Source organism: Dendropsophus ebraccatus, chromosome 8 (genome assembly GCF_027789765.1).
Source record: "Dendropsophus ebraccatus isolate aDenEbr1 chromosome 8, aDenEbr1.pat, whole genome shotgun sequence".
Classification (NCBI taxonomy): domain Eukaryota; kingdom Metazoa; phylum Chordata; class Amphibia; order Anura; family Hylidae; genus Dendropsophus; species Dendropsophus ebraccatus.
In genome coordinates, this window is record NC_091461.1 from 31,815,707 (window position 1) to 31,826,073 (window position 10,367).

Genomic DNA, 10,367 nt, shown 5'->3' on the forward strand with positions numbered 1-10,367 from the left:
AATGCTCTAAGAATAAGAGACAGCGTCACTCTTCTCCATGGACTGTGTCTGCTATTGCAGTTCAGCCTTGTTCCTGTTATTTCTGACTTCATAATCCTGTAAAATATTCAGACCGTTCAATAAAGTCCTGGCGGTCTCCAGAGTTTTCCCAAAATAATAGTGTTTTTTTTTTCTCTTCCATATCATAATAATTTATAGCTGTGTTATTTCCTGTAGATCGTTCTTTATAGAGAGTTTCCTTTTGACTTTGTGCATCAAGCCATTCAGGTAGCTATTAAGGGCGTCAGCCTCCTTTTTCATCTTTGTTATTTCAGACGTGGGCACTGGTAGAGAGGAAACCGAAGAGAATAGCTGTATTTGTAATGCCCCTTTCTTCTGATAGCTTGTGTGTGGAAATATACTAAAAGAATAACTTCCTGAAATATTTCATGAAATACTTTGAGTCCTGGTCACTTCCAAGCTCAGATGGGAATCCCAAAGCACTTTCTCCACTGGCAGGATTTTATTACAATGCTGTAAAGGCGGAGTTAACAATTTAAATTAAATTATAATACTATTAGGTAACTGTTATAAAATACAGAATAACAATAACATCTAGATCACAGGCCTCAGATTCGCCACCCTCCAGCTGTTAAAACAATTCCCATTGTGGTCGGTCACAGAGGGGAGGGGGTTTCGTCACACTGGGGGCCGGCGGACCCGTCCCCATTGCTGCATGCCAGGCCGGTGCTCTTGAATAGACCGGCACTGTGCATGGGAACCGGGTGGCGGTTCAAAAAAAGGACCATGGCACCAGGATCCCCGCGCCGGTCTAGGCATTGGAAAAAACACAAAGCAGAGTACCTTGTGGTATATTCACTTTTATGTGGATAAATGTAAGGTTATGCACTTGATTACAGTTATCTGCTAAATGCTAAATAATAAAACACTGGGTAAAACTACTTCCGAAAAGGACCTGGGGGTATTGGTGATCAGTGCCAGGCAGCAGCTGCCAAGGCTAATAAGATAATGGGATGCATCAAAAGAGGCCGAGATGCTAAAGATGAGAACATACTGTAGTTTTGCCTCTTTATAAATCACTGGTCAGACCACACATGGAATACTGTGTACAGTTTTGGGCACCGGTATACAAGAAGGACACAGCTGAACTGGAGCGGGTGCAGAGGAGGGCGACAAAGGTCATTAAGGGAATGGGTGGGTTACAGTACCAGGACAGGTTATCAAGCTTGGGGTTATTTACGCTAGACAAAAGACATCTTAGGGGCGATCTGATCACAATGTACAAATATATGAATGGACAGTACAGAGATCTTTGTAGTGGTCTTTTTACTCCTAGGTCTGTAACCATGACAAGGGGGCATCCTCTACGTCTAGAGGAAAGAAGATTTCACCACCAGCATCGACGTGGGTTCTTTACTGTACGAGCGGTAAGACTGTGGAACTCTCTGCCACATGATGTTGTAATGGCCGATTCAAAAATATGTTTAAGGGAGGCCTGGATGCTTTTCTTGTAAAATATAATATTACTAGTTATGGGCATTAGATTTCCGATGATACGTTGATCCAGGAATTATTCTGATTTTATTCTGATCGCCATTGGAGTCTGGAAGGAATTTTCTCCCTGTAATGGGGCAATTGTCATCTGCCTCATAGGGGGTTTTGCCTTCACCACAGTAGGGTTTCCGTAGGTTGATGGACTCTTGTCTTTTTTCAACCTTGTTAACTATGTTAACAGCTGGAGGGCTGCGAAATTAACCGATTGATTTAGATTATTGTTTTATAAACCATAATGACTATATCTCTGGGAATGTTACAATCTTTTTAAGATGGTAAACAATATCGCCCTCACCCATGCACTTTGAGAAAAATATTGCTAGTTGTTTATATCAAGTATGTATATATTGTTATACATGTACTGTGTAATTCGGTGCCCCTTGTGTACCAAGCAGTATGGGCTCTTGGACCACGGGACCCAGGAACACCACAATGCCCTGCAAGAAATGTCTTCCTTTAATTCTTTTAATCACCATCTTGCATCAGGAAGCGTTGCATCAGTGTAGACCCAAGAGGAGCCTCACACTGATGTACCGTACCATCAGATAGCTGGGCAGCGTTTCTCCTATTCATCGCCTGTCTGAACACTGCACATGTGCCTTAATGATCCAGCACTTGTGCAGTGTTCAGACAAGTGATGAATAGGAGAAATCCTGCCTGGGAGCATTCCTAATGATGAAGAGGGCAGGGAGGGGGATGGAGAGGAGTCGCAAGCCTAGGGCACAGACACTCTAGGCCACGCCAATTTGACACAGGGCTGCAAGTTTAAAAGTAGTTTTTTAGCACAATAATTGCATCACCTGCCGAACAGACCTCAGGACAGATCTTGGATTAAAAGCAGCTATCTGACAGTACAAGCAGTTTATAGGGGGCAGTTGTGGGTACAGAGTCGCTTTAAAGAGTTGGTAGGCCCAAGCTTGTCTGCTGAGGATCTATCCTTAGGTTGGAAGATAAGTGAGGAGACAAAGTGCCTTGGATAATAAAACAGCACCACACCTGTCCTCAGTTTGTGCTTGTTTTTATCTGGAAGTAAGCAGCTATGTTTCTCTGATCCTGGATAACCCCTTTAATCACCTAAAGGAGAAACATGCCTTATTACAGAAAATGACTTCCTCATTTAATCTTAAGACACATAATATGTTCTTCTCTACAATCTAATACTATGCCGGTTTAGAAAGAACAAGGAACAAGGTTTTGCTGACCAAGTTTTTCGTGCCCTTAAAATGTGTTAATTTGTCAATTGTCTTCAAGTGTCAGGAATTCACATTGTGTGTGCTATTTTACTGGTTGTGAAACCAAAGGGGAAACTGTCCGCCCCGCTCAGAAGGAATTATTTAACATGAATTTACATCAGGGGCCTAAATATAGAATGAATGTTATTCTGCTAGTCATGAGCAACTATTAGGAGATTGATCAAAGGTCATTTAAAAGTAATTATTCTTTTGTACCAAGTCCATTTATACTATTGGTGCAGACCATGCAGCTGCTATGAGGACTGTGAAATAAAGACCTGGTTTATGCCTCCCCTTTTGTTACTCGTGTCTACAGAGCAAATGCATGGTTAGCAAGTAAGGGTCCTATTACACTGCCCGATCATAAACTGTAAATGAGCAATTACACAGGCCGACTATCGGGCAGTAAGGGCTGCACGGACATCATTAACAATGTCCGTGCAGTCCTTGCCTTTAGTGTAAAATAAGAAAGTATAAACTCATGTTACCTTGTTCCCTGGTGTCCTCAGGCCTCCCCCAGTGTCTAACAAAACACAGCAATCACTGAGCTCAAGGAGATCCGCAACAAAAACTCCAATGGAGTACTCCCTCAAGAGTCTCCACTGATACATTGCCCCCTATAAATTTAAATATGCAAAAAAGGGTCCGTGGAGCTTCAGTTACAAGTCTCAAAACATGGGAGGGTATTTGCCCCTCATCAGTGTGGAGCATGATTCTGGCTACCAGGGGCAATGAAAAATAGACCAACAAAACACAACAATCACTGAACTCAAGGAGATCAGCGTCAAAAAATCCAATGGAGTACTCCCTCAAGAGTCTCCACTGATACATCACCCCTAAAAAATTTTAATATGTAAAAAAGGGTCCGTGGAACCTCAGTAACGAGTCTCAAAACACGGGAATTGCCAGATATCCCTCAGACTTTGATGCAAAAGGGGCCCCCCTGGTATTTCCCTATTTATGTTCCAAAACTCGCAACCAAGTGAGACCCACAACACGCGCACTTTTTGGACAAAAATTATGAGTTTGTCTGGTTTGGGGGAAAATTTTCCAGTGAGTAGCTCAGTGCCGGCAGGCTTCTTTGTGATTAGAGGTAGTCTTCATGAGATATTCCAGCTTGCGTTCTCATTTTTAGAGTCAGACTCAGTTTTCCAGTAGTCACCTATAACAGCTGGACCACCATGGTCAGGAGACCAGCAGCCTAAAGGCCCTATTAGATGAAGCAATTTTTATCGTCCCATGTAATAGAGCCGTAAATTTTCTACGCATCTCAAAACCGTGCCGGTTAAAACAGCACAGACATTTTTTCTAAGGTATAACAGACTAAAAAAGACTAAGTAAACCTGCATTTCCCCCAAATCAATGAAAACAATTGAGTTTAAACAATTGCCCAGATAACATCTCCAGTCCGCTTTGATTCTGCCGTCTCTCCATATAATGGCAAGAACAAGACGCATAAAAGGAAAGCATGCGGTTAATGATTAATCGGCTATGGTCAAGTGCCTGGTTACAGTAGCCTCGATGGATTTTCTCCATAGATGAATGAAGATAAATAGGTTATGGCCGTTACTATAGACTGTACCCCCAGGAATAAAACGGTTATTACAGTGCAAAGCATCACAAGGGAAAACATATTAGAGCAATTTATCAACAGATTCCCGATCGTCATTTCTTAATGTACCCGACCAGTTCACACAACTAAGGAATGTGAGTTTGCAGGTTGTTGACCCGGGGTAACCTATGGCCATTCTATCGAGTTAGCTTGATAAATGACTGAAAGGGAATGTTTACCTGTCAATATTGAAGGCCAACTGGCTTTCTTAAGACTTTTCTGGCTACTGTGTATCATATGGATCTACATGACTGACGTGCGGCACAACGACCTGTGTTGATAAGGTGTCTTGAACAAAGTATTTGTGGACGGGTTACTAAATACATTGTAAAACAAGACAGCTTCTTCTATCATACTGTGTCAATGCAAATGAATTTCGTGTATCTGTTTATGATAGTGGTGGTCAGTGTCAGAGTGGATTAATGGAGGGCCCACTCTTCAGTCACTACACTTATTTATGTTAAATGGGTTTTCCAGCGCTACAAAAACATGGCTGCTTTCTTCTAGAGACAGCACCACTCTTGTCTATCGTTCAGGTGCGGTTTGCAATTAAGCTCCATTCACTTCAATGGAAATGAGTTACAAAACCTGCACCCAAACTGGAGACAGGAAGTGGCCATGTTTTTGTAGCGCTGGATAACCCCTTTAAAATAAGTAAGAAGACTTTTCATACATTATTAGGCTATGTTCATATGCTGTACAAACAACGGCCCTTCTGCCGTGAACAGCTGTTGCTTAATGCTACCTGAATTAATGATACTGGTACAGGTTAGCTAGACTTCAAGTCCCTACACGGATCTTTATGTTGGCGTGTCTCCAGGAGCTGCGGGTTGTGTATGTCTTTGGTGTACAATAGCACAACCAGGTGAGTGAATTCTCGACTCAAACTCACTCATGGATTCCTTTATCATACCACACTTCAGGTAATCGGTAGGGGCGTCAGAAGCCAACAGTGATGGCCTATCTTATAGCCAAGAAAACCACGTTGGGGTACAGCCACACATGGCAGAAGTACTGCATATTTTGCAGGGGAATCTATTGGAATTTTTCACAGCTTTAAATCTGCACCAAAATATAGAAATTTCGGTGGAAATTTGCCTGTGCATACATTAGCATAGATTAAAAAATGAATTTTTAAAATTTTCCCTCCAACTTGCTTAAATTTCTGCAAAACACCTAAAGGGTTAATAAACTTATGAAATGTTACTTTGAATACTTTGAGGGGTGCAGTTTTTATAGTGGAGGGATTTATGGGGATAACTAATAGAGATGAGCGAACATGGAGCATGCTCGAGTCCATCCGAACCCGAACGTTCGGCATTTGATTAGCGGTGGCTGCTGAACTTGGATAAAGCCCTAAGGCTATGTGGAAAACATGGATATAGTCATTGGCTGTATCCATGTTTTCCAGACAACCTTAGAGCTTTATCCAACTTCAGCAGCCCCAGCTAATCAAAAGCCGATTGTTAGGGTTCGGATAGATTTGAACCCGAACCCAGTTCGCTCATCTCTAATAACTAACATACAGGCCCCACAAATCCACTTCAGAACTGAACTGGTCCCTAATAAAATCAGAATTTACATTTTCATGAAAATTTGAAAAATCGCTGCAAAATTTCGAAGTCCTCTAACATCCTAACAAGTAAAAGGAAGTTCATTAAATGATCTCACCATAAAGCAGACATGTTGTAGATGTTGCAGTAATAATAAGTTTCTTAGGAAAAGAGAATTTTCTATATAAAGAAATTTAAATTTTTTAAATTTTTTCCGTGAATGTTGTTGGGTTTATTTTACAAAAAACTACTGAGTGTATCAACCAAAGTATACCACACACATAAAGAGGGATATGTCACGAAAAAACAATCTCAGAATAACCGCAATAGTTAAAAGCATCGCAGAGTTAATACTACATAAAAAGAGACAGGTCAGATTTGAAAAATAAGCCCTGGGCATTAAGGCCAAAACAGGCTGAAGAGGCAAGGGGTTAAATAATGCATCACTCTTTGCTGCCAATTTTCTAGCCATATTATATTGCAGCATTTCTAGCAATATTAATTCAGGGAAATGGACTCATGTCTGCACTAATGGTCGTTCTTATCTTGACAACAATGAAACACAATTATAAGAAATTTTTTAACTTCTTTTTTTACTATAAAAACAGAGTACAATGCTGTAGACCCTGCTATACAGGCCATACCCCTCCTCCACTCGCGCTCCCACCCAGTACAGAGAGCTCTTAAACCAAAGCAATGCTCTTAAACCAAGTCACAATTTTGAAAAACTGTGATCTCTTAAACCAAAACGCTCTTAAACCAAGTTACTCTTAAACCAAGGTACCATTGTATTTTCTCTGGAGTACCCCTCTAAGAGGACCTCATTCAGTAATTGAATATGGTCAGTATAATTTTATCCCGTGCCACTACATTTAGTGGCCATGCGAGTATACGAAGCCCGTGATCTCTCCCAGACAACAGCAATCCTATAGATTGTCCTTTTACACTATAGTGTATACCTTATACCACGTTTGCTCAGATCACCCATCCCTTTTAAGCCGAGAACAAATCATAAAGCGATGAGCGGACAGTTTGCACTTCAGCCTCTTCTTATTTGCAGACATTTTATTAAATGAAGCATAAAATAACCACTTTTAAAAAAAGATGACAAACACTTCCTAACTTAATAGTGTGCAATAGGTTCAAACATTTAGCAGTGCATTAAAACGGCATGAAGCGGGCGCTCGTGAAGTTTCCGTTTGTTAAAAGCCTCTAAATATCGGCTAGATTTCACGCCCCAGCGCTCAGCCATAATGGATGCTCAGCTAGGAGATCCGTGTTTAACATGGTAAATGTATCAGCAAACAGACACAGACGACACACAAACCTGTGTGCCCTTTCCATTTAGTCCATTTGCAGTAGCCGCTCATTTATTTCTTTTACAGCCGCGGCTGTTAGCGGCTAATTGTCCTCCCAGGGAAATGATAGGATCCGTGAAATTTTACGTAAACAGTCTGATTAGATTCAGGAAGAGGTGATTACTGCCGCTAAGTGGGGTAACTCGCCTTAAGTGTCTCATATAATGAGAGGGCTTTTATTGCTTATAATATGACGCTTAATAACATTCTGTTGCATATTTTGGGTAATTTTAGTAAAAGTACTTAAATTGACAGGTGTTTTTTTGTTTTGTGTTGTTTTTTGGTACTTTGGGTGTAGCAATTTTAGACAGACACAAAACTGTTAATGTCTGATCATCAGTTGCTCTTCCATGGTGTGTCACCACGTTATAGCTGCTACATGATTCTTTTAACATTCGTGAAATCATTCAGCATTTAATTACTGGAGGCTGAAGAAGTTGGATGCAGCCCTATGGAGTCCTAGAAAACATGGATATAGCCATAGGCAAAAATTATTCCTTGCTCGGTAAAAATTGCTCTTGGACACTAGGTGTTTCACTTCTGTGCAATCTGCTGTCCACTTCCGGTTGACAGGGAATATCTGTCTCCAGTAACAGCTAGATTGGGACAAATTACAGGATATGGACATTGGGTTTACCAAGTACTATGTGCAGGAGAGAGAGGGAGAGAGCTCTAAATGTACCTGCAATATAATCCAGTTTGTCTGCCTGAGGATGATCCACATTGTTCCTTTAAAGGTAAATCAAGACTTCCTTCTCACCTTAGACCATCTTTAAAGTTCTGGGTTGTTGTCCATTTTGTAAATACTTGAAGAGGTAGTAAGTAGAAAAAGTGTAGCTTAGCTTGGAAAGGTGTGGTTGAGCTTAGGAAAAGTATAGCTTGACTGAGAGGAAGGTATAGGGACCATCTTGGGGGCCTTGTCTAATGTAAAAAATGTACTCTGTTGGGATTTTGTTAAAAGCAATACTTAGTGTTGAAGAGAATACACGTTATAACGGTTAAAAAGCACCATCCATAGAAGACTGTTGCCCAACCAGATCAGTGAAGGCCAGGTTGGGTAGTACAAGCCCCAGGCCTATACAACTGGGTGTAGCAAACTCCTTGAGACCACTCAAGGTAGCCATGTGAAGATCAATAGGATACATCAACTTAGGCTCTTTGTCCTACTGGGGATCAGTTTCTTGACTCTTGTAGACTGTCCTGACTAAGAAGTGAAGCAATCCCTGGCGTAGACAAGGTTACCCTAGAGGACAGTTAACCCCCCCCTGTGGGTTTAGCACTGCATCTTCATGTAGAGTCTTTTTCTTTGGGGAAAAAATCTGTGTCTTTGGCCCTTACAAGGGCTCTATAAGGTAGTTATAGGTAGCTGTAGAAAGGTAGTTATAGGTAGCTGTAGGTAGGTGTAAGTAGATAGCTGTAGGAAGGTAGTTATAGGTAGCTGTAGGTAGTTATAGGTAGGTGTAAGTAGATAGCTGTAGGTAGGTTAGTATAGGTAGCTGTAAGTAAATAGCTGTAGATAGCTGTAGGTAGGTGTAAGTAGATAGCTGTAGGAAGGTAGTTATAGGTAGCTGTGGGTAGTTATAGGTAGGTGTAAGTAGATAGCTGTAGGTAGGTAGTTATAGGTAGCTGTAAGTAAATAGCTGTAGATAGCTGTAGGTATGGTGTAAGTAGATAGCTGTAGGAAGGTAGTTATAGGTAGCTGTAGGTAGATATAGGTAGGTGTAAGTAGATAGCTGTAGGTAGCTGTAGTAAGGTAGTTATAGGTAGCTGTAGGTAGATATAGGTAGGTGTAAGTAGATAGCTGTAGGTAGGTGTAAGTAGATAGCTGTAGGTAGCTGTAGGAAGGTAGTTATAGGTAGCTGTAGGTAGATATAGGTAGGTGTAAGTAGATAGCTGTAGGTAGGTGTAAGTAGATAGCTGTAGGAAGGTAGTTATAGGTAGCTGTAGGTAGATATAGGTAGGTGTAAGTAGATAGCTGTAGGAAGGTAGTTATAGGTAGCTGTAGGTAGATATAGGTAGGTGTAAGTAGGTAGCTGTAGGTAGCTGTAGGAAGGTAGTTATAGGTAGCTGTAGGTAGATATAGGTAGGTGTAAGTAGGTAGCTGTAGGAAGGTAGTTATAGGTAGCTGTAGGTAGATATAGGTAGGTGTAAGTAGGTAGCTGTAGGTAGCTGTAGGAAGGTAGTTATAGGTAGGTGTAAGTAGATAACTGTAGGAAGGTATTTATAGGTAGCTGTAGGTAGTTATAGGTAAGTGTAAGTAGATAGCTGTAGGTAGGTAGTTATAGGTAGCTGTAGGTAAATAGCTGTAGATAGCTGTAGGAAGGTAGTTATAGGTAGCTGTAGGTAGATATAGGTAGGTGTAAGTAGATAGCTGTAGGTAGGTGTAAGTAGGTAGCTGTAGGTAGGTGTAAGTAGATAGCTGTAGGTAGCTGTAGGAAGGTAGTTATAGGTAGCTGTAGGTAGATATAGGTAGGTGTAAGTAGGTAGCTGTAGGTAGGTAGTTATAGGTAGATATAGGTAGATATAGGTAGGTGTAAGTAGGTAGCTGTAGGAAGTTAGTTATAGGTAGCTGTAGGTAGGTGTAAGTAGATAGCTGTAGGAAGGTAGTTTTAGGTAGCTGTAGGTAGATATAGGTAGGTGTAAGTAGGTAGCTGTAGGTAGCTGTAGGAAGGTAGTTATAGGTAGCTGTAGGTAGTTATAGGTAGGTGTAAGTGGATAGCTGTAGGTAAGTAGTTATATGTAGCTGTAAGTAAATAGCTGTAGATAGCTGTAGGTAGGTGTAAGTAGATAGCTGTAGGTAGTTGTAGGTAGGTAGTTGTGGGTAGATGTACGAAGGTACTTATACTGTAGGTAGGTAGTTGTAGATATCTGTAGATAATTGTAGGTAGCTGTGGGTAGGTAGTTGCCACCCCCTCCCCTCCCCTCTCCTCCCCCGATGTAGTCACTGACAAACACACATACAAAAAAAACAGACACTTTAACTCACCAGGCTCCCCGCCATGCGTCTCCTCTCCTCAGCTCGGCGGACGTCGCTCCAGTGACGTCACTCGGCCGTCGG